Below are 25,094 nucleotides of genomic sequence, written 5' to 3' on the forward strand. Positions count from 1 at the left end.
CTGCAAAAGCATTTAATGTGTGTTTTCTTCCGATATTTTTGTACTTACCTCCTTTTGCGCAATTCGTGAGACTGTGATCTGCTCATTCCCGCTGATTTGCATGTAAAATCGTTGACATAATCTGGGTGATTATCTGCGTATAAAATGTCGCCAATGTTATTTTCGATGTTTGTTATTGCTTTTGTTGTTGTCATTTTTATTCCAGTTTATTATTTCAATTTTTCCTTTTCTTTTATTTGGTTCTTGTGTCAAAATTTATCAGTCACGTTGATATTTGGTATGTGCTACCTCGCCCAAAAAATTGAAATAAAAAATCCAAAAAAAAGGAAACCAAAGAATCTGGTGAGCAATTCATGTTTGTTGTTGTTGTTGCAGTGCTTTCGGCATGCCTCCATATCTGTCAGGCGCGTATTGTGCTGAAGTTCGTCTTAACGATTATGAGGCGCACAAATATGCCATGGAGATATCCATATCCATAATCTGGAACAAGGGAGAGAACAAATTCCTGCAGATCATTGGGAATTTCGTTTAGAATTAAAGGTGAATTGCTAAATATGTGTAAAACGTGCGAATATCTATAACAGCATCATGGGTCGCTGTGGTGCGGTATGGTTCATCTCGGTTTGTCGTCATGCCAGCGTTGACATCTCGCGCATGATGATATTGATGACAGTCAAAGCTGATGATGAGGATGATTGGGGCCGCCGATGAAGGAGGAGATAAATGATGATGATACGATACAATAAAGAACTTGTTGACAATTTCAAAAATTTTGTTGCGTCCTTAGGTTGCGTTTGGGGGATGGGGGCACAGAGATGCCATGCTAAACATGGAATTGTACTGAAAATAAATAATTAGAACATATTTTTGTTTTAATTGTTAATTTAATTGAAAAGTGGTAACATTTAATATGAAATTAAAAATTCTCAATATTTTAAGATTTTGATCAAAATTCAAATTTCTACCAAAATTCAAATTCCGACCAAAATTTAAAATTTTAACGAAAATTGTAATTTTTACCTAAAATAAAAACTGAATTCTTAATGCACTTTATCCGGATCCATATACGTATTAGAAAAACAATTGGAAAGTGAAGTTACAATTTCAAACGCTATTTTAAAAAAAATAAATTTCCGACCAAAAAATAATTTTGTTTTTAACAAAAATAATATTTGACCAATTTGTATAAATTTTAGTTTATAAATAAGAAGTAAAATCTAATATTTGAATAAAAATACATATTTTGACGGTAATAAAATTCCGCCCAAAATCCAAATTTCGACCAAAGTAAAACTCTATCCGACAAAGTTCTTAATATTTTTACTGGAAATATATTTTAGATTTCCGGATAAAATTAACAGTCAGTCCAATTTAGATCTGAAAAAAAAAAAAATGAAATTTATACAAAAATTACATATGACCATTTTAATTAAAATTTCATTTTAAACAATTAAATGTCCCAAAATTATGGATAGAAGACCGACCAAAATGAAATTCTGTTTGACTCATGTAAAGAAACAACTCAAAAAGTGGACTTATAATGTCAAGATTTATTCAAAACGAAACACCATTTCCGACAAAAATGTTTTGACCAAAAATAATATTTGTCCACTTTTTCTAAAATTGAATTTTCTACAATAAGAAGTAGAACTTAATATTTGATTATTATTTTAATTTCTTGACATTATTAAATTTACGACCAAAATTCACATCTCGACCAGAGTAAAATTCTTTCCAACACAGTTCTTAAGGAAGTTTTTTCTAGGTTCATATATGTAATACATAGAAGTAAAATTTAATTTTCGTATAAAATTAAAATTCCCAACGTCTTTAAAATTCCAAACGAAATAATAATTTCGACCAAAAATAAAATCATGTTTATGTATGTATATATATTATTATATTATATTATATTATATTATATTATATTATATTATATTATATTATATTATATTATATTATATTATATTATATTATATTATATTATATTATATTATATTATATTATATTATATTATATTATATTATATTATATTATATTATATTATATTATATTATATTATATTATACAGGGTGAGATAAAAAAAACTGCAACAAAGTCAAACGCCATTATTTTTACATTTTTTTTTTAAATTTTAATGAGCGAAAGCAAAAAACATCGGAAATAGCATCAAATTTTAAAATAATTTTAGATTTGTTCGAATTGGTCACCTTTGGCACGAATTATGGCCTTCAAACGGCCAATGAAACCGTTACACGCTGCCAAAATGTTGCTCTGCGGTATTTTGGCCCTTTGCCGCCGAAGCGCTCACTTGAGGTTGTGGACACTTTGGTATTTTTTAGTGCCAACCTTGCTTTCCAAAATACTCCAGACACAATAGTCCAACGGATTGGTATCCGGAGATTTTGGTGGCCATTGTGAAATTTGGTGGAAATGAAGCAAGGAACCTCATTTTGTAACCATTCTTGGGTGGCGCGTGCTGAGCGTCCTGTTGGAATGTCCAAGGTCTGCGGCCAAAATGTTTGCGTGGCCAAGGCTTTAATACACCCTCCAGAATATTTTCGCGATAATATTCGGCATTTATTCTGATGCCACGGTCGATTAATACAAGCGGAGAGCGACCATCGGCTGTTATGGTGGCCCCAATATCACCATGGCCGCTTGGATAATCAACTATATGTGTGGACGCTAGTTGTACGTGGAATTCCGGAACAAACAAGTCCAAATCCCGTAGAGTGAAACAGGGAGTTCACCAAGGTGGGGGTGATATCTGCGAAACTTCCCGGAATTCCTCGCCCTCCAGACGGCATAGAGGTCGTAACGTATGCGGATGATTGTACGATCATGGCGTCGGGCCCAGTGGTCGATGACATGCGTGAAAGGCTGAACCCCTATCTTGCGGAGCTTGCCGCATACTTCCACGCGAGGAATATGAAAATATCCGCCAAGAAATCAACGGCCACACTATTTACCACATGGTCTGCGGAGATGAGAACACAGCTGAAGGTGCAAGTCGAGGGGAATTTAATACCAACCACGAACTACCCCAAGATTTTAGGGGTCACATTCGACAGCATGTTCAAGTCGTCCGCGCAAGCCACAGCTATCTGCGACAAGATGAAAAGGAGGAACACGGTCCTCAAGGAGCCGGCAGCACTTCGGGTGCGGACAAGGAAACCTTGTTGACCTCTTATAACGCGATAGGTCGGTCTGTGGTCAGCTATGCGGCTCCAGTGTGGTCTACGAATACTAGTGCTACGCAGTGGAAGCATATCCAGACCTGCCAGAACGCTGCCCTGAGAACTGCGACAGGGTGCCTTCTCATGCCACCAGTGGACCATCTACATGAATAGGCGAAAGTCCTTCCTTTACGTCAGCATAATCATATGCTTTCCTTGCAGTACCTGCTTGGGCGTTACCGTGAGAGTCATCCCCACCATTATATTATGGCGGATACACGGTCTAGAGAGGGAGGTTCAACGCTACAAGAGAGAACCTGTAGATCGAGAAGCCTATCAGGCAGGTCTGAGTGGCATTCATACCGACGCAGTCGCGGATGCTATTAGCATTTATAAAATGAATGCCGTCCTCGGAGTCCACCTCCATCCATTGGAGCTGAAGAACGTCAGCTGCCTAGACAAACCAGGATAGTTTTGCCGCAATTTCGTTCAGGATGGTGAAGTCGTCTCAATTCGTATTGGCCACGAATTGATGAAGATGTGCGTGACGCCTCCCCGGCGTGTGATACAGGTCCGCACAATACGTGGCACCTCTTTAATTGCATAGCCACACCTACTCAACTCAATCCAGAAGATCTCTGGCTACAGCCCATCAAAGTAGCCGAATTTCTAAACCTGGAGCTGGAATCAGATTAGCAGAACGCAAACACTTGCATGTACTACTGTTACAACAACAACAACTATTGGAAAGTTCACGCCAAAATGCTTTTGTGCGCTTGTAAACAATATGATGAGCTGTCACAGGAATAATTTTAACAGCTGCCGGACAAGTGGCTTGGAAATGAATTTGGTTGCAGTTTTTTCATCTCACCCTTCAAAGAGTGAACTGCCGAATATGGGTTTCTCCGATGAGAAAACATTCCAAGAATGGTTACAAAATGAGGTTTCTAGCTTCATTTCCAGCGCACAATGGCCACCAAAATCTCCGGATACCAATCCGGTGGACTACTGTGTCTGTAGTATTTTGGAAAGCAAGGTTGGCACTAAAAAATAGCAAAGTGTCGATCACCTCAAGCAAGAGTTTCGCAGGGAATGGGCTAAAAAACCGCAGAGCAACATTTGGGCAGCGTGTGACAGTTTCATTGGACGTTTGAAGGCCATAATTCGTGCCCAAAGTGACCAATTCGAACAAATCTAAATTTATTCTAAAATTTGATGCTATTTCCGACATTTTTTGCATTCATTCAATAAAATTTAAAAAAAAATGTAAAAATTATGGCATTTGGCTTTGTTGCAGTTTTTTTATCTCACCTTGTATACCCTTGTGTGAGAAAAAAAATCAAATTTTCGATCAAAATTAAAATTCCGGTCGAAAAAAAAAATTCCGACCTAATTTGAAAATCCGACCAAAAATTTTTCTTTCAGCCAAAAATTGTTGGTAAGTGTAACAACTAAATTAGAAATAGATTTCCGATCAAATGTCACTTATAGGAATGCCTGAGGAATTTCCCCATTCCCAGGTTTCCATGCCCTGCTAACTTTTTTCATTTCTTTTGGTTTTAAAAACTAAATTTAAAACACAGCTTATGGTCATTGGATATCCCAAAAATGGGTGGTCATTCTGCGGATTGTTATGACAATGTCTCTTGCATTTCTGATGCCGAGCCTCAACTCTTCCGCCCGGTGGCGCATTGCGATGATATCCAACTCTCGTCGCAGTTGGCAATTTGCGCAATAAAATGCAAAACTTCAAAACTCTTCACACCTCATGCGATGCCCATCCGCTGAGTCAGTCACACAAATGAGTTTATTTTTAACGCCATGCCAAGGGGATGTCATGAAATTGTCTGACAGTACGCAGACATTATCTGTACATTTCAATCCTTTGAACAGCAGTCTCTTTGGCGACATATTCACACGCTCGCCTGGCCATGGCATGGTGTACAGAGCTCAGTAGATGGATGTCTAGCGTTCCATTCACATGGGACAGACAGACAATGAATTGTCAACTCCCGGCAAGCTCGGCAAGTAAGCTTTGGGCAAACTCACAGACTTACCGATCGTCGCTGGAATCGAAGTCTTGACATTTTAATCGCATTTGCTTAAACTCAGTGAACAATTCCGACATCGTAACTCTTTGTGAACCAAAGAAACGAACAAACAACCGACCAACCAACATTAAACAAAGTGTCGTTACAAAAATCGTCTTGTTGTAGCTGCCTCTAGTCTACTGTGTCCTGCTGATGAATTGCTGCAAATGGCCATTGGAAAATCCGCTCGCTTTTTTTTTGCTTCCATGAGACGTAATAAGACTAGATTTGCCGCCACTGTCGTCTGATGTCTAGATGTTTCTTTAAAAAGTGTCATTAAAGTTCGCAATGCACAATGGGTTGGTAAGGACCGAATTATTAATGAATTTAAAAAAATTTTCTTTTAAAATAAACAATTTTGGAATTATTGCATTTTTTCTTTAAAAACAAATTAGGCCTCCGCTAGTTCAGAAAAAAATCGAGGCCTCAGTGTACTGAGGTCCATTGTTTTTCTATAGAAAAAAATCGAGGCCTCAGTACACTGAGGCATTTTTTTTTTCTATAGTAAAAAAATCGAGGCCTCAGTGTACTGCTGAGGCATTTTTTTCTATAGTAAAAAAATCGAGGCCTCAGTTTACTGCTGAGGCATTTTTTTTCTATAGAAAGAAATCGAGGCCTCAGTTGACAGCTGAGGCATTGTTTTGCTATAGAAAAAAAATCGAGGCCTCAGTGTACTGAGGGCCATTGTTTTGCTATAGAAAAAAAATCGAGGCCTCAGTGTACTGAGGGCCATTGTTTTGCTATAGAAAAAAAATCGAGGCCTCAGTGTACTGAGGGCCATTGTTTTGCTATAGAAAAAAATCGAGGCCTCAGTGTACTGAGGGCCATTGTTTTGCTATAGAAAAAAAATTCAGGCCTCAGTGTAATGAGGGCCATTGTTTTTCTATAGAAAAAAAAATCGAGGCCTCAGTGTACTGAGGGCTATTGTTTTTCTATAGAAAAAAATTTAAGGCCTCAGTGTACTGAGGGCCATTGTTTTTCTATAGAAAAAAAATCGAGGCCTCAGTGTACTGCTGAGGCATTTTTTTCTATAGAAAAAAAATCGAGGCCTCACTGTACTGCTGAGGCATTTTTTTTCTATAGAAAAAAAATCGAGGCCTCAGTGTATTGCTGAGGCATTTTTTTTCTATAGAAAAAAAATCGAGGCCTCAGTGTATTGCTGAGGCATTTTTTTTCTATAGAAAAAAAATCGAGGCCTCAGTGTATTGCTGAGGCATTTTTTTTCTATAGAAAAAAAATCGAGGCCTCAGTGTACTGCTGAGGCATTTTTTTTTCTATAGAAAAAAAATTGAGGCCTCAGTGTACTGCTGAGGCATTTTTTTTCTATAGAAAAAAAATCGAGGCCTCCGTGTACTGCTGAGGCATTTTTTTTTCTATAGAAAAAAAATCGAGGCCTCAGTGTACTGCTGAGGCATTTTTTTTCTATAGAAAAAAAATCGAAGCCTCAGTGTACTGCTGAGGCATTTTTTTTTCTATAGAAAAAAAATCGAGGCCTCAGTGTACTGCTGAGGCATTTTTTTTTCTATAGAAAAAAAATCGAGGCCTCAGTGTACTGCTGAGGCATTTTTTTTCTATAGAAAAAAATCGAGGCCTCAGTGTACTGCTGAGGCATTTTTTTTTCTATAGAAAAAAAATCGAGGCCTCAGTGTACTGCTGAGGCATTTTTTTTTTCTATAGAAAAAAAATCGAGGCCTCAGTGTACTGCTGAGGCATTTTTTTTCTATAGAAAAAAAATCGAGGCCTCAGTGTACTGCTGAGGCATTTTTTTTTTCTATAGAAAAAAAATCGAGGCCTCAGTGTACTGCTGAGGCATTTTTTTTTTCTATAGAAAAAAAATCGAGGCCTCAGTGTACTGCTGAGGCATTTTTTTTTCTATAGAAAAAAAATCGAGGCCTCAGTGTACTGCTGAGGCATTTTTTTTCTATAGAAAAAAAAAAAAAACGAGGCCTCAATGCACTGCTGAGGCATTTTTTTTCTATAGAAAAAAAATCGAGGCCTCAGTGTACTGCTGAGGCATTTTTTTTTCTATAGAAAAAAAATCGAAGCCTCAGTGTACTGCTGAGGCATTTTTTTTTCTATAGAAAAAAAATCGAAGCCTCAGTGTACTGCTGAGGCATTTTTTTTTTCTATAGAAAAAAAATCGAAGCCTCAGTGTACTGCTGAGGCATTTTTTTTTCTATAGAAAAAAAATCGAGGCCTCAGTGTACTGCTGAGGCATTTTTTTTTCTATAGAAAAAAAATCGAGGCCTCAGTGTACTGCTGAGGCATTTTTTTTTCTATAGAAAAAAAATCGAGGCCTCAGTGTACTGCTGAGGCATTTTTTTTTCTATAGAAAAAAAATCGAGGCCTCAGTGTACTGCTGAGGCATTTTTTTTCTATAGAAAAAAAATCGAGGCCTCAGTGTACTGCTGAGGCATTTTTTTTTTCTATAGAAAAAAAATCGAGGCCTCAGTGTACTGCTGAGGCATTTTTTTTTTCTATAGAAAAAAAATCGAGGCCTCAGTGTACTGCTGAGGCATTTTTTTTTCTATAGAAAAAAAATCGAGGCCTCAGTGTACTGCTGAGGCATTTTTTTTCTATAGAAAAAAAAAAAACGAGGCCTCAATGCACTGCTGAGGCATTTTTTTTCTATAGAAAAAAAATCGAGGCCTCAGTGTACTGCTGAGGCATTTTTTTCTATAGAAAAAAATTGAGACCTCAGTTTACAGCTGAGCCTTTTTTTCACAGTTCACAATAAATTATTTTGCTAAAAATAAAACTTTACTTAGGCCATGAGGGAGATCCGTCCCATTGTGCTACTTGAAAATCTGTAACATCAATGCCTTAGCTTCACTTCTTTATTCGAGGAAACCTCTGCTTCAAGTCATCATTGATTGAAGCGTGAGTATGTGCTGATGATGATGATGCTGATGACGGCGATGGTGGACCTTATCTTCAGATTGTTGCAACATTATTCAGGCATAGCTCTGGTACACTGGTGGAATATTTCCAATTATGCTGGGCATGGACATCACACCTTATTTGCAATGCCTTTTGCTGCCATGTTGTTGCATTTACGCATGCGCAATGGGCAAAGAAGTCAACAGACATATCCAACTGACGGCAGACACACCATCGGCCACTCCGACAGACAGACAAATTCGCATAATACTAATGTGGTTAAATTAACTTGTATGACATTAACAACATACAGCAGGCCCAAGTTGTGGCTTTCGCTTAGCTCACTTATTGCGGTTTTCCAGCGTTGTCCCGGCAGCAGTTTTGACACACGTGACATCTGCTTCAACCGTCTGACATAACTCACAGTTAGCATTTGCACTCCGATTTCGCCAAGATGATGATAGCTTACTTCACAAAGAATCTGCATGGTCCTACACACACACACACACCGATGATATGAGCGGGCATCATCTTTGGATTCCCATCATAACGCGCAACAGAACAACTATGCGTAAGTCTGGTCGGACCCTCGGTGAGATGTGGAGCCGGCATCGGTCTGCTTGCAATGGCCAAGTTTTAAATAGTTCCTTGCGCCGCAACTATCTGCCGCTGAGTGACTCTCGGTGTGACATTTACTTTAATGTGACTTAAGTTGCAGAACTTAAGCTCAATCAGTTTTGTAAGTGAGTGTGTATGTTTTGTTTAAGTCGCCTGCTCCTCCTGCATCCCTTCCTCTTTTTTGGCGGATTACGATTCGATTTTGAGGCTGCTCTAGGTACATGCCGTTGGCTTGCATTGATGCGACGTCAGTGCAACAACGCTTTTTTTCCAAGCGACTTAATTTAAGAGATCGTGATAAGACTTAGAAGCCGCTTGATTTATTTCCATAAGATGTCTTCATGTGAGCGAGCGAGTGAGTGTGTGTGTGTCAGTCTGTTGTGCGGATTGTCTTTTGCATTAATTTTGTTTTATTTGCCTGATTTTGTTTTTGTTGGTGTTTTGTTTCTTTTTTATTCTTGGGACTTCTGATGGGGTTCTACACTGCAAGGAATTTGGGGAGAGACATAAAGAGGTAGTATGAGAAAAGCCGAGCGACTTTGGGGACTACCAAAGTCACAAAATTAGATTCTGAAAAAATGTCCATCTTTAGAGCATAAAATGTTTGATTTTTAAAACTCTTTTCTCAGGGGTAAATACCCCGGATTTTAAGACATTTTCTTAAAAGGTTTACTAATGCCAAAATTAGGGATTTAAAAAATTCTAAAGAATATCAGAGCCCTAAAGGGGGATTTATTGAAGTATTAGACCCCTAAATGAGGATCTTAAAATAATTTTCTCAGGGAGTATCAGAACCTCAAATCAAAATTTTTAAACGTTTAAACATGGATTTTTATATTTTCTTCTGAAAAACCATCAAAGCCGTTAAAGTGGATTTTCAGTATAAGAAACTATCACAGACACAAACCTAGATTTTTAAAGTTCTGAGGTACATTTTTTCACAATTTGAAGTACATTTCCCAGATTTTTTTCCGAAGTCTGTTGGGAATTATTTGTATTTATGGAGTTATGGACGTGTTTTTTAAGATTTTTTTTTATATATTTTATATATATTTTTATATTTCGAGAAGTCTATAACAGGTTTAAATGTGTTTTTTAAGATTTTTTGAGGGGACCTATCAGAGCTTGAAACGTGGATGTTTTTAAGAATTTTTTCGAGGGACCGGTCAGTGCTTTGTGGATTTTTAAAGAATATTTTCGAAAGGCCTATTAAAGCTTTAAACGTGGATTTTTTACCTTCGTGGTGAATTTTTAGGAATTTATCTGAGGAACTATTAGTGCCTCTGAAATGGATTAAAAAAATGTTTCCAAGCTTAATTGGAGTCATAACCTAGGTTTTTTCAGGTTTTTAAAGAATTGACCTTTATTGAGGATCAGGCCTTTAAACCATGATTTTTATTTTTTTTTGGAGATAAAATGTTCCCTGAAATGTGAATTGCCTAAATTTGTTAATCGAGGGGTCTATAAGTGTTGTAAAAGTGGAGATATAAATAAGTTCCAGACCCGGATATCTAAACAGTTTTTCTGCTGACGATTTTAGAGGTCCTTGATGTGGATTCTGATAAAAACTAATTTTGAGGATCTTTAATCTGAGCACCTCTAAATTCTCCAAAAGTGTATTTTTCTCAAAAAAAGACCATCTAGAAACTCATGGTGTGGATTCTGATAAAAACTTATTCTGAGGATTTTAAAAGCCTCAATTGTGGATTTTTGAAAGAAAATTTCAGAGGACCTTATACAGCCTCAAACGGTATTTTTAAACAAATTTCAGCAATTATAGATTTGAAATAGACTTTCACATATTTTTAAAGAGATTATTTTATTTAAAAAAAAATTTCCGACGTCCTTAATAAGACCCAAAGGTGGATTTTTAAAAGAATTTTTCTGGGGACTTTAAAAATGGTTCAAACGTGGATTTTTGAAAGATTTTTTGGAGGAGTTTTAAAAAATCCAAACATGGATTTTTGAAAGAATTTTTTCGGAGGAGTTTCCATATATATCCAAACGTGGTTGTCTGAGGACTATTAAAAGTCCCAAACATGGATTTTGAAAATAATTTTTTCTAAGGTCCTTTAAATACCCAAACGTGGATTTTTAAAAGAATTTTTCTGAAGACTTTTAAAAGCCTCAAAGTAAATTTTTAAAAGAATTTTTCGGAGGTCTTTTTAAAGCCCTAAACGTGGATTTTTAAAAGAATTTTTCTGAGGCCATTTGAGAGCCCCAAAAGTGGATTTTAAAAATAATTTTTCTGAGGTCCTTTAAAAGCCCCAAACATGGACTTTTGAAATAATTTTTCTGAGCTTTTTAACAGGTCCAAACGTGGATTTTTAAAATAATTTTTCTGAGGTTTTTAAAAGTTCCAAACGTGGATTTTTAAAATAATTTTTCTGAGGTTTTTAAAAGGTCCAAACATGGATTTTTAAAATATTTTTTTTGAGGTTTTTAAAAGGTCCAAACGTGGATTTTTAAAATATTTTTTCTGAGGTGCTTTAAAAGCCTCAAACGTGGATTTTTAAAAGAATTTTTCGCAGGTCTTTTAAAACCCTTAAAAGTGGATTTTTAAAATAATTTTTCTGAAGTTTTTTAAAAGCTCCAAACTTAGATTTTTAAAAGATTTTTTCTGAAGTTTTTTAAAAGCTCCAAACGTAGATTTTCAAAAGAATTTTATTAAGTTTTTAAAAGTCCAAACGTGGATTTTTAAAAGATTTTATCTGAGGTCCCCAAACGTTGATTTTTAAAAGAATTTTAATTTTTTTAAAGCCCCAAACGTTAAAGGTCCGTTAAAAGTCACAAATGTAAATTTTTAAAATTATTTTTCGGGAGCCCTTTAAAAGCCCCAAACGTGGATTTTTAAAAGAATTTTTCAGAGGTCCTTTAAAGACCCCAAAACGTGGATTTTTTAAATTGATTTTCAGAAGTCCATTTAAAGTCCGAAATTGGTATTTTTAAATTGATTTTCAAAAGTTCGAGAACTTGGATTTTTAAATTGATTTTCAAAAGTTCGAGAACTTGGATTTTTAAATTGATTTTCAAAAGTTCGAGAACTTGGATTTTTAAATTGATTTTCATAGATTTTTTTAAGCCTCAAGACGTTGATTTTTAAATAGATTTTCTGAGGTCTCAAAACGTGGATTTTCTAAGGCCCCAAAATGTGGATTTTGAAATGGATTTTCAAAGGCCCCAAAATGTGGATTTTGAAATGGATTTTAAAAGGCTTCCAAAATGAGGATTTTGAGTAGATTTTTTTTGAGTAGATTTTGATTCAAATTTTTAAGAATTTATTCGAGGACCTTTAAAATGTAAGAGGTTTTTCCGAGTATATTTAAAGGCCTCAACGAGAAAGAAATTTTCTGAGGTCCTTTAAAATCATCCAAATAGGTTTTTGAAGCATTTGTTATGTCCGAGGACATTTAAGAATTTCTCTGAAAATTCCCAAACTTCAATTTTTTTATACATTTTTTCGGAGGGCCTATAAGGCCAGAAACGTGAATATTATAATAATTAATTTCCCAAGGACAACGAGATTTTTAAACATAGCTTTTTCAGAAGAACTTTTTGAGTTTGATATCCTCTTTTTTAAACGTTTCTGTTTTTTCCGAACCATGATTTTTCAAGAATTTTCTGAGGGACTTTTTAGCAATTTTTCTGAGATTCAAAACTAGATTCGCAGGATCTTAAAGATGAAGCTGTTAATTTTTTAAATTTGTTTAATAGATTATAATAGAGATATAAATCTGTTTTCCTAACAAAATTTGTGGATTTTTAGGAAAATAATTGCATTAATCAAGATTTTTCCAGATGGTCTATAGTCGACTATAAGATTTTCTCTAAAAGTACCCTCAAATATGAATTTCTTGGGAATCCTTCCCTAAGCCATAACTGTTATTTGTATTATTTTTTAGGAGTTTTTAATGCCACAACCATTTACTACTCATTGATAACTTATAGATGCCATAAATGAGGATTCTTGGGGAAAGTTTTTTCTATAAAAGTGGGATTCCTTAAGAATTTTTTTTTTTAATTATTTTTAGAGAGAAAGTCATGGATGCCATTCTTGACTTTTCAAAAAATTTCAATTAATTATTATTATTTTTAAAATAAAGAAATTTCAGAAACTGAGATTCAATTTTTTAATATTTTGAAGAAAAGTCTCATTTCATTATTTTCTCCTTTTTTTATTCAAAACATTATGGTGATTTAGTTATTTCCCCTTTTTTATTTTAAGTGTGCCACACTGCCATAATATAGAACATTCACAACCAAATAACCTAAAAAAAAACAAAACAAAATCCTTTAAAAGATTTCTTTATTTTATAGAGAACATAACAGTCCGACGACGACAACGACGACCATCAATGGAGTGAAAGAATAAGAGAGATGCTATCTTTGTCGCATTTTTGGTGAATTAAGTACAGAATGACCCCTTTTATCCAACATTGTCATCAACACTTCGTAAATAATTGCCGCTAAAAACAAGGCATTTTAACACCTCACAACAATAACAGAACAATCTCGCAAGCAGGCCACTGAGAAGAGATCAACGACAAACCGCAGGCAAAGGCAAACCACCGTCACTGCTGCCAAATGTGGCAGCATAAAAGTCTTATGTAGCCGAGTTCGACTTGGCCCGGTCCGGCCAGCAAGTCACTCACTCAGTGATATTCACACTTATAATTTACGAGGATTCGACTGGAAGACATTTCGTTGCTCTGGTGACCGGCTGATGCTCCTCTGCCCTGGGAGGTTTTTGTGGTGGTGGGGGTCGGCTGTATGTGAGAGTCTTTAAGGGTATCGCCAAGCAAAATCTCAAACTTTATGTAGTATGAGAAACAGTGAATGAAATACTTTTAAGAAGATTAGACCCCACAGCATATAGCCGTGTAATGCCAAAAATAACCCAAAGCACAGCGACCAGCAAATCTAAGCCGCATGGAAAAGGAGCCTCAACAGTGTGTGCAACCAAATGCAGATAGCTGTGGCATGCGGCAGTGGTTTCCACGTTTCTGTGCATTTTTTTTTTTTTGCAGGATGCCATTTCGAAGTCACAACAAACGTAGGCAAGACAATTTCATTTAAATTATGTTTAAATTATAAATTCATTTTCATCTCCTCTGGTGGTAATTTCCTCTCTCTCTCTCGCCACAACCTAAACTCCTAGGCTAGACTGGCCATGGCAAGTACGTGCCGGGCTAAAATTTTATCTCTTCAATTGTAGCTTTGGATTGTTGTTGGCCCAGTTGAAAAGTTGTTGTAACAGACGCAAATATGTTAGCTCCACACACAAGCTGAGTAGAAATGTGTGTTACACAGACACACAGGATCCGCATGTTGCTGCCATGGTGGAAAAACGAAGAAAAGTTTATCAAATGCTCAGATCACTTAGCGATCATTTAACCAACATTTGTGTAAAGTCAAAAAGAGTTACAATTTCAAGTGAAAATTTCCGAAAGAAGAAAGACAAAACGTCACTGCCGTCAGCAGCTATGGGAGATTCAAATGGCCGGGGGACAACAACAGGCCGAAGGAGGAAAAGGCCTCTTGAATTAAACTGGTGAACATCTAAGGATCCACGCTTGAGGTTTTAATAGTCCCTAAATATATTTGTTAAAAATTCAAACTCTGGGCTTCTAAGATTTCTTAAACTAAGATTTTTCAGAAATGCACGTTTTGGACTCAGAAAGTCCTTTTGGAAAAAAAAAAATTCTTAAAGCATTATATATTTGTTCATATATTTATCCTTGTGAAAAAAATCCCATAAAATTAAAGTTTAAGCCTTCTACAGGCCGTCAAAAATTCTTCAAAAAAACCGGTTAGAGGAAGCGGAACTATTTTTTTAATAAGTCAACATTGAGGCCATCAGGGTAAATATTAAGAAATCGTTTAATAAAAAAATTCTTAAACAAATCATCTCTGAGACTTTTACAGTCTAAACAATATTCGTTTAAGTTTGGTTAAAATATTATAATGTACCAAGCTTGCACTTGCCAGACAGACGGACGCCCGGACGGACACCCCTAGATCGACCTCACCCCTTCTGAAACGGATTAGATCCAAACACTTATTTAGATGAGTCACTAAAGATCTAAGATTTCAGATAAAAAATCATAGAAAATCCACTCTGAAAATTTTTACAAATTATACGTTAAAAGCCCTCTCAAAAAAATTAACAAAAGAAGTAGATCAAAAGTAAGATTCCTCGAAAAATAAAATTAAAAAAAAAATCATTCAAACAAATAAATAATCAAATACAATTTTGCTGTCCTCAGAAAAATTAGCCACTCCAACAAAAAACTTTGTTTGAGACTCTCAGGAAAATATTAATAAAAAGTCCAAATTTGGGACCCTCAAAAAAATCTTAAAAACTAAAATTTAAGGCCAAAAAACAAATCAAATACAAAAATCTACATTTAAGGCGATACGTAAAATTGTATGCTTTAGTTTCCAAAAATCCCTCAAAATAGAAAAATACTAAAATTTATTTAATAATCACTCAGAAATTTCTTTAAATCCATTTTCCTGGCTCTAATTCCCTTTAGATAAAAATTCTTTACAGACCCTCTATGGGTCTCAAAGAATTTTTTTAAATCAATGCTTGTAACCATATTTTTCTCTCGGAAATAAAATCCACATCTGTAACTCTGAGGGGTCCACAGTAATAAAACCTTTAAAAATTTAGGTTTAAGGCTTCCATAGTTCATCAGAAAAATTCGTAACAAATCCACGTTTGAGACTCTACAAGAGCCTCAGAAAAAATCCTTAAAAATTTACGTTTAAGGCTTTAATAATCTCTCAGAAAAATTTGAAACAAATCCACGTTTAGACTCTGCAAGACCTTCACGATTAAGGCTCTGAAAGTACTTCAGAAAAAATAATTAAAAATCGATGTTAAAAGCTTTAATAGCACCTCAGGCTCTAAAAGTCCCTCAGAAAAATTCATAAAAAATCAACATTAAAAACTTGAATAAACCCTCAGAAAAATTCTTTAAAAATCCACGTTAATGGCTCTAAAAGTGCCCCAGAAATAAGTCGTCAAAAGTCGACGTTTAAAGCTTCAACAGCCCCTCAGAAAAATTCATTAAAAATCGACATTAAAAACTTGAATAAACCCTCAGAAAAATTCTTTAAAAATCCACGTTTATGGCTCTGAAAGTGCCCCAGATATAAGTCGTCAAAAGTCGACGTTTAAAGCTTTAATAGCCCCTCAGAAAAATTATTAAAAAATCCACGTTTAAAGCTTTAATAGCCCCTCAGAAAAATTATTAAAAAATCCACGTTTAAAGCTTTAATAGTCCCTCAGAAAAATTATTAAAAAATCCACGTTTAAGGCTTTAATAGCCCCTCAGAAAAAGTATTAAAAAATCCATGTTTAAAACTTCAATAGCCCCTCAGAAAAATTATTAAAAAATCCACGTTTAAAGCTTCAATAGCCCCTCAGAAAAATTATTTCAAAATCCACGTTTAAGGCTTTAAAAGTCCCTCAAAAAATAATTTAAAAATCCACGTTTAAGGCTCTAACAGTCCCTTGGAAAAATTATTTAAAAATCCACGATTAAGGGTCTAATAGTCCCTCGGAAATATTATTTAAAAATCCACGTTTAAGGCTGTAATAGTCCCTCGGAAAAATTATTTAAAAATCCACGGTTAAGGCTCTAATAGTCTTTCGAATTTTTTTTTTTTAAATCCACGTTGAAGGCTCTAATAGTCTTTCGAATTTTTTTTAAATCCACGTTGAAGGCTCTAATAGTCCCTCGGAAAAATTATTTAAAAATCCACGTTTAAGGCTCTAATAGTCCCTCGGAAAAATTATTTAAAATCCACGTTTAAGGCTCTCGGAAAAATTATTTAAAATCCACGTTTAAGGCTCTCGGAAAAATTATATAAAAATCCACGTTTGAGGCTCTTGAAAAAATTATTTAAAAATCCACGTTTAAGGCTCGAATAGTCCCTCGGAAAAATTATTTAAAAATCCACGTTTAAGGCTCTAAAAGTCCCTCGGAAAAATTATTTAAAAATTCACGTTTAAGGCTATAATAGTCCCTCGGAAAAATAATTTAAAAATTCACGTTTAAGGCTATAATAGTCCCTCGGAAAAATAATTTAAAAATCCACGTTTAAGGCTCTAATAGTCCCTCGGAAAAATAATTTAAAAATCCACGTTTAAGGCTCTAATAGTCACTCGGAAAATTATTTAAAAATCCACGTTTAAGGCTCTAATAGTCACTCGGAAAATTATTTAAAAATCCACGTTTAAGGCTCTAATAGTCCCTTTGAAAAAAATTATTTAAAAATCCACGTTTAAGGCTCTAATAGTCCATCAATTTCCGAAAAATTCTGTTTCTAAGTCTGATTTACTTCAAAAGTTTTTCCAGAAAAAATTTCTTAAAAACTCTTTAGATATGGCGAAAAAGGCCTTTCGCTTAGACTTTTCCTACCCGAAAATTTCTTCAAATACACTACACATTAAGGATATCAAGCAGTGTAGAAACAAACATACTTCGTACATATATAACAACAAGAACAACAGCAATAACATACAAAACTATAACATGGGATAACGACGATACGTTAACTTTAGTTTTATTGCAAGTGCTCCAGAATTAAAATTTATTCACTGATTTAAAAGTCTTCAGCAACAACAGTAACAATAACAACAACAACAGCTACTAATCTATTCCAACAAACTGTGAATTAAGCGCAGTTCGAGACAAAAGCAGAAATAAAGGAAACAAACTTTACGACCATAAGCATATCTCATCTTTATCGGTATTTCATACAATTTGCCAACATTACGTCCCAAAAAGAAAAACAGAAACAGGGAAACAAATCCGAATCAGACGAAGAAGAAATTCATACCCAAAATCAGCGCCCAGCAACAAAGCTAAGAAGCACCGAGCTAGAAAGACCGGCGGACAGACAGACAGATCGACATAACTACAAGTAAGGGAGTAAATTGCATGGCCAGTGTCCTGTCCTCGTCGTCATCCTCCATTCTCATCGTCGTGGTCGTCAGTAAATTCCACTCTGGCAGATATGCATAAAATAAGTAAGTCAGAGAGCAGCATGCGCGCATGTTTGGAATTCGCCAGAGATAAGAGTCGACAAATTGCTATCTTAACTGCTTTTAACGCGTCCACAACAAGAACAAAAACAAAAAACGAATGGCCATAACCAGGAAAGTATGCCGAAATGGCCAACATGAATACCAAAGTAAACATCAGATGGATGATAGGACAGACGGCAGACTTGGCGAATGGACATTCTGATTCTGTGTTGTCACAATGATTTAAGACAAGACATCGTTAACAGCGCCCCTATTCGGGATTATTTGTCAATGATTAGCGCTGAAGTGAACCGTAGAAGGGAGGGAGGAGGGGATGATGAAACGGGGAGCACTTGTTAGGAGATGTCAGAAAGGGAATGGTTTCGGCTTTTCAATGGGTGCTAGAGGGAATATCAGAGACTTAAAGGTGGATATTTAGAGAATTTTTCTGAGCCTTAAAAGATGAATTTTTAAAGAATTTTTCTGAGGGACCAGCAGAACCTTAAACGTAGATTTTTAAAGAATTTTTCTGAGGGACCAGCAAAGCCTTAAACGTGGATTTTTAAATAATTTTTCCGAGGGACCAGCAGAGCCTTAATCGTGGATTTTTAAATCATTTTTCCGAGGGACCAGCGGAGCCTTAAACGTGGATTTTTAAATAATTTTTCCGAGGGACCAGCGGAGCCTTAAACGTGGATTTTTAAATAATTTTTCCGAGGGACCAGCAGAGCCTTAAACGTGGATTTTTAAATAATTTTTCCGAGGGACCAGCAGAGCCTTAAACGTGGATTTGTTAAGAATTTTTTCTTAGGGACCAGCAGAGCCTTAGACGTGGATTTTTTAAAGAATTTTTCTTTAGGGACCAGCAGAGCTTTAAACGTGGATTTTTAAACAATTTTTTCTTAGGGACCAGCAGAACCATAAACGTGGATTTTTAAAGAATTTTTTCTTAGGGACCAGCAGAGCCTTAAACGTGGATATTTAAATAATTTTTTTCTTAGGGATCAGCAGAGCCTTAAACGTGGATTTGTTAAGAATTTTTTCTTAGGGACCAGCAGAGCCTTAACCGTGGATTTTTTAAAGAATTTTTTCTTAGGGACCAGCAGAGCCTTAAACGTGGACTTTTAAATAATTTTTCCGAGGGACTATTGGAGCCTCAAACGTAGATTTTTAAAGATTTTTTTTTCCGAGAGACTATTGGAGCCTCAAACTTAGATTTTTCAAGAATTTTTTCCGAGGATCTATTGGAGCCTAAAACGTGGATTTTAAAGATTTTTTTTTCGAGGGACTATAGGAGCCTCAAATGCGGATTTTAAAGAATTATGAATTACCAGGGTCTTAAGCGAGAGAACTTTTCCGATGGACTATCAGAGTCTTAAGCGTGGATTATTTAATGATTTTTATGAGGAACAATTGGAGTTTGCACCTGAATTTCTAAAGAATTTTTCTGAGGTACTATGAGAACCTATAACTTGGATTTTTAAATAATTTTTCCGAGGAACTATTAGAGTCGTAAACATGCATTTTTGTTTCTGTTTGTTTGTTTTTGAGGAGCTATTGGAGCCTTAAACGTGGATTTTTAAAGAATTTTTTGGAAAAATTATTTAAAAATCCACGTTTAAGGCTCTAATAGTCCCTCGGAAAAATTATTTAAAAATCCACGTTTAAGGCTCTAATAGTCCCTCGGAAAAATTATTTAAAAATCCACGTTTAAGGCTCTAATAGTCCCTCGGAAAAATAATTTAAAAATCCACGTTTAAGGCTCTAATAGTCCCTCGGAAAAATTATTTAAAAATCCACGTTTAAGGCTCTAATAGTCCCTCGGAAAAATTATTTAAAAATCCACGTTTAAGGCTCTAATAGTCCCTCGGAAAAATTATTTAAAAATCCACGTTTAAGGCTCTAATAGTCCCTCGGAAAAATTATTTAAAAATCCACGTTTAAGGCTCTAATAGTCCCTCGGAAAAATTATTTAAAAATCCACGTTTAAGGCTCTAATAGTCCCTCGGAAAAATTATTTAAAAATCCACGTTTAAGGTTCGAATAGTCCCTGCAAAATATATATTTTAAAATCCTCGTTTACGGCTCTAATAGTCTCTTGGAAAAATTATTTAAAAATCCACGTTTAAGGCTCTAATAGTCCCTTAGAAAAATTATTTAAAAATCTACGTTTAAGGCTCTAGTAGTCCCTCGGAAAAATTATTTTAGAATCCACGTTTACGGCTCTAATAATCCCCCGGAAAAATTATTTAAAAATCCACGTTTACGACTCTAATAGTCCCTTGGAAATTTTTTTTAAAAATCCACGTTTAAGGCTCTAATAATCTGACTACTGGAGCCTTAAACGTCGATTTTTAAATAATTTTTCCAAGGGACTATTTGGACATTTTTAAACTTGGATTTTAGTGCATTTTTCGGAGGGATTTTTTTTTTTGATAGACTCAGGGGCAAACAACGCGAATTTTTAAAGATTTTTTTTTTTGAGGGATTATTTGTTCTTTTTATGGGAGAGATTCTTTGTGCCTTAAACGTGGATTTGTAATGATTTTTTTTACTATGGTTGGCTGCCTAACAATTCTGCTTTCGGGAATACACCGTTTACCGCATAAGGCAAATAACTCTCATTTACTTGGTAATGCCGGTCACATAAAGTATCCGGTTCGGTTCGGCTTGCCAAATAAAGTTGAGTGTCCAGTAATTCATTAACCCAGAGGCTTCGGTGCGTTGTTCCACAGGAGCTACGACTCGTTGTACTGTGTCATAGCTCAAACATTGGTAGTAGATTAGAGGTAGTCATAAACCTTAGCGCTAGCTAGAATAATTTCCTAGCCATTGTAGATGCCATCCCCGAACGATTGTTCCACGATGCCAGAAGACCTGGACATCATCATCCACCATTTTAAGTAGACTTGTTCACCTTATGATACTCTGTTCTATTACGAAGAAGTCAGCCGATTACTTAAGCCAGTTTAAAATCCGTTTTATGTATTCTCACATTAAGATGTTTATGATCGGATATCAGCGTTCGGAATTTTGACGATGTGAAGGTTATCATTGGTCGTCGGGCTGACAACGTGGTATAATCTTTCGGGGATGGCAGTTCACTGTAGCGATAATCGGAAAATCGTCTTGGGTTGTTCGGGTTCCCCAGCTGACTGGTTCTGATATCCATTTTTGTAATTTAATAATCCCTGATATTTTACGAATATTCTGATGTCGTAGTCCCATGACGTGGTTTTCTTGGTTTAATTCTGCTCCGTATCTATCTTTCCTAGGCAATAATAGCTCCAAATGATATAATTAAATTTTAACTGCTATAATTTCGTTTTCTCACATTAACGAACACCTGATAGCAATCATTTCAAGCAAACAGCACCCAACAATTACGGCATGAACTGCTAAACGCTAAGCAATTCTACTCAGGTGTTCTTTGTCGTTTTTTTTGCCAAAGTAGATTTGAAAGTTTCTGAAACGACTCTATTTCCAAGGAATCAATCAAAAGCTTAAAACGACAAGAAATAATAATCTTCAGCTTGATCTGCTTGTCATGATTCAGACCAGTGGAAAATGCAACGGTGGCTGTGACTTCATTGGTTGCCAACCAAAAAAAAAAACAAAAAGATTTTTAGAAGGAAAAATCTATAAAAACTACAATGTGTTTCTTTGATAGTTCGGCTAAGAGGTGTTGTTTTTGGCCACCATCATCATCGTCATTTGCCAAAGAATTCCGGTGTAAAAATTTACTATAATACGCCCACAATTTGCTCAAAGTTCAAAGAAGTCTTAATGGCTTGGAACGCGGCGGCAAAGTGGCCTTTCAAGCCTCTATATAAACATTGTCGGTCATCTCTCAAGGAGAGCCAGTGATCGGCGATGGGTATGGGTGGTAAACGCCTTCTAAATGTTGTGGTCTAAATACAGTTAAGGTTCATCACACCATCAACCAACCATCCATCCGTTCTCTGTGTCTGTCCGCCAGCCTATGGTTTACTAATCACTTTACTGACATGATGTAAATGTAAGCGAAAACTGGCTGGCTGTTCATTATAAGAAGCCAGTAATCTATGTTGTTGTAATTGTTGTTGTTGGATATATGAAGTGATAATTATTCCCTACTTGTTGGTGGCTCAAATTCACCGAATTTTGATTTCAAAAAAAATATTCCCATGGCATAGTCTCCGGTTCTTTGCTACAATAAACAATAATAATAATAAAATTCCATCAGAATGATCTACTGGATCACCATCAGGGATGTGATAGGATGAGAGGGTGTGGATCAACAGTTATATATACACAGACACACATATGTTTGATGCTGGCTGCTGGGATACAACCGCTTATAAAACCATAAACTCTATAAATGGTCAAGAACCACATCATAATACGCCCAATTAGTTTGATGCTTCTGCTGCCGGTGCTGCCACCGCTGATGATGACGAGAAGGATGAGAATGATGAAGAAGCCACCACGTTCACCTTCAAACCTTCGAAAACTCAAAACCACACACATTTATAAAATCACACTTTATTGGTTTCTTTCACCTTTGCCCAGTTTAGCTGAAGTGGATTTTGGCTGAGTTACAATTTTGTTCCCATTTCATTTGGTAAATATGTTTCTTCTTCTTCTCTGAACAAATGAAATTGAGAGCACAGTGGGACAAAGTAACAAAAAAATGAAATGAATGAATGTGAATTTTCAAAATATAGATTTTATGAAACTATCAGACCAAAAAAATTGGATATTAGAACATTTTTACGATGATAATCCAATGTTTAAGAATAAGTTTTAAGGACTATCTGACAAATAAAAATCGATTTTTTTTGAAAATATTTTCCAAGGATCATTTGACAAATAAATGTGGATTTTTTGAAAAGGACCATAAAAAAAATAAATAAATAAATAAAATTGAACTTTTTAACAATATTTTTTTCAGTGGTATTTTAAGGGTATTTTTCCAAGGATCATTAGAAAAGTGGATTTCCAAGGGCCATCTGGTCAATAAGCATGGATATTTTTTAAGAAAAATTAAATTAACGGGAATTTATTAAAAAATACATTTCAAGGACCATCTGTAGATTTTTTCATTCTGGGGAGAAGTAGAAAAAAGTGGATATATGTACAACATGGGACAATAACTTGACTTGGCACCCATAATTCCCCTTGGGTCAGACCATCTCCAGATAATCGTCTAAACTCTGAACGCAGCACTTTCCTTAATCTTTGGAAAGCTCATTTTCCAAAATTCAGAGAGTTCACCCAACTTCGCTTTAGAGAACTGCCCAAGCCTTCTGATATTTGGGTAGTGGAAAGTATTGGCTTAACTCTAGTTTAGATTTTATTTGAAAATGTTTCTGGAGGTTGGTATTTGTACCCTGATTTCGGGAAAGTATTTTTTTTTTTTGGTGACGGACCTGGATATTTGACCCGAAGGTCGGGTTCCAACACTCGTGTTAGACCCGGATCTACAAAACCGATATAGACAATATAGATATCATCTGAAAGCCTTGGTATTTACATCAAAATTATCGATTTTTTGGACCCGGATATTAAAAAAAAAAATTCCCAGCAGTCGAATGAGGTCCCATTTTTGGATTCCACGAAATATACTTCCGCGGAATCAGGCTACAAATACCTACATCTGGAAAAAATTAAAAAAAAAAACTCCGAGAATTGTAAATAGAGTTGTTCCTAAGGATTTTCCGGGATATCAGAGCTACACCCCGAGAGTGTTAGGGCGAAGTGAGAGTACTAAGTAGTATAAGATCTCCTCTCCCCGGGAAGGTACCAAAGCCTTGGGAGTTGAGTATCTCACTAAAGTCCTCAATCATTTGTTAGCCACACACATAGTTACCGAAGACAGAAAAATGGGCAGGGTGGTCCCAGGCGAAGCATAAAGGCAAATTTCGCAGTTGTATCCACTATCGAAGACTCTGGAGGCTTTACTCCTACCCAGTATTAGAGGAAGTTATACAGTTGCTTGTCATCAATACGGTTTCCGTCCAGAACACAGTACCACAACAGCATTTCACGACATATCCTAACATATTACTCGAGGACTCTACCAGAACAGGCCATGCCATGGGACAGTAGTGGTTGCTCTTGACTTTTTAATGGATCTTGACTTTTTAAAGGCTCTTGACTTGCATTGCAAAGGATCTATGCCTACAGCCATTGAAGCGGAACCAGACTAGCAGTCTTTAAACAACTAACACACATATCACGTTTACAACAACAACATCGATAGCAAGAGTTCCAAGAACCACACCAGTACTCGTTGGAGGCGAACGGACAATGCAGCATGCCGTTTACCTCATAAGGTAAAAAATGCTCATTCATAGTGTCGGTTTTGGGTTGCGATGAGACAGGCTTGCTTCTGCGTGATGCTTGCCTAAAGGGTAGTTAGTGATATTTATGTCATTTGCTGTCCTCTGAATGACAGAAGCGTTAGATGGGAATACTTTTTGAACCGGCTCTTATAAAGTTGAGTGGCCGGTTATTCATTTCAACAAGGGCTTCGTCTTTTTGTTTCGCATGAGCTTTAGCTCGGTATCTCACAGGATCTTTGGCCCGTTGTGCCATATTATAGTTCCCTTTACGTCATAGAGCCAATAATTCTCATTCACTTGACAATGTCGGTCATATAAAGTGTTCGGTTTGGTTTACGAAAAAAGAGGCTTTCTACTGCAGGGGGTATTAGTATTTTTTGGCAGTTTTTGAACGGGTTCTCATTATGTTGGTTGGCTGCTGGTTGTACCATATCATAGCTCAAACAATGTTAGTTAACTAATCACCAAAACTCGAACATACCTTCAGTGTTCTGCCGAACCTAGACGAGTTCCAATCTATCTCCAGAAGACCTGATCATCTGCTCCTAAACATACCCAAAGTTAGCTACCGAATCCCGATCCATCTCAGAAGGCCTCGACATCCGCTCCCGAACATGCCTACCGTGAGCTGCCGAAACTGAACAACCTTAGACGACCTGGAGATCCTCTTCCAAGTATCTCTACAGTGAACTGCCATCCCCGAACGATTATACCACTAGTACCCAACCCGTCTCCAATCCATCTCCGAAGACCTGAACATCTGCTCCCAAACATTAACCCACAGTTAGCTACCGAATCCAAACGAATACCGACCCATTTCAGGAGCCCTGGGTATCATTTCCCGAACATGACTACTGTAAGATGACGAAAACAAACAACCTAAGACGATCTGGACATCTTCTCCAAAGTATCTCTATAGTGAACTGCCGTCTCCGAACGATTATACCACGAGTCCCCAGCC

The sequence above is a fragment of the Musca domestica genome, unplaced genomic scaffold (assembly GCF_030504385.1).
Source record: "Musca domestica strain aabys unplaced genomic scaffold, Musca_domestica.polishedcontigs.V.1.1 19, whole genome shotgun sequence".
NCBI classification, from domain to species: domain Eukaryota; kingdom Metazoa; phylum Arthropoda; class Insecta; order Diptera; family Muscidae; genus Musca; species Musca domestica.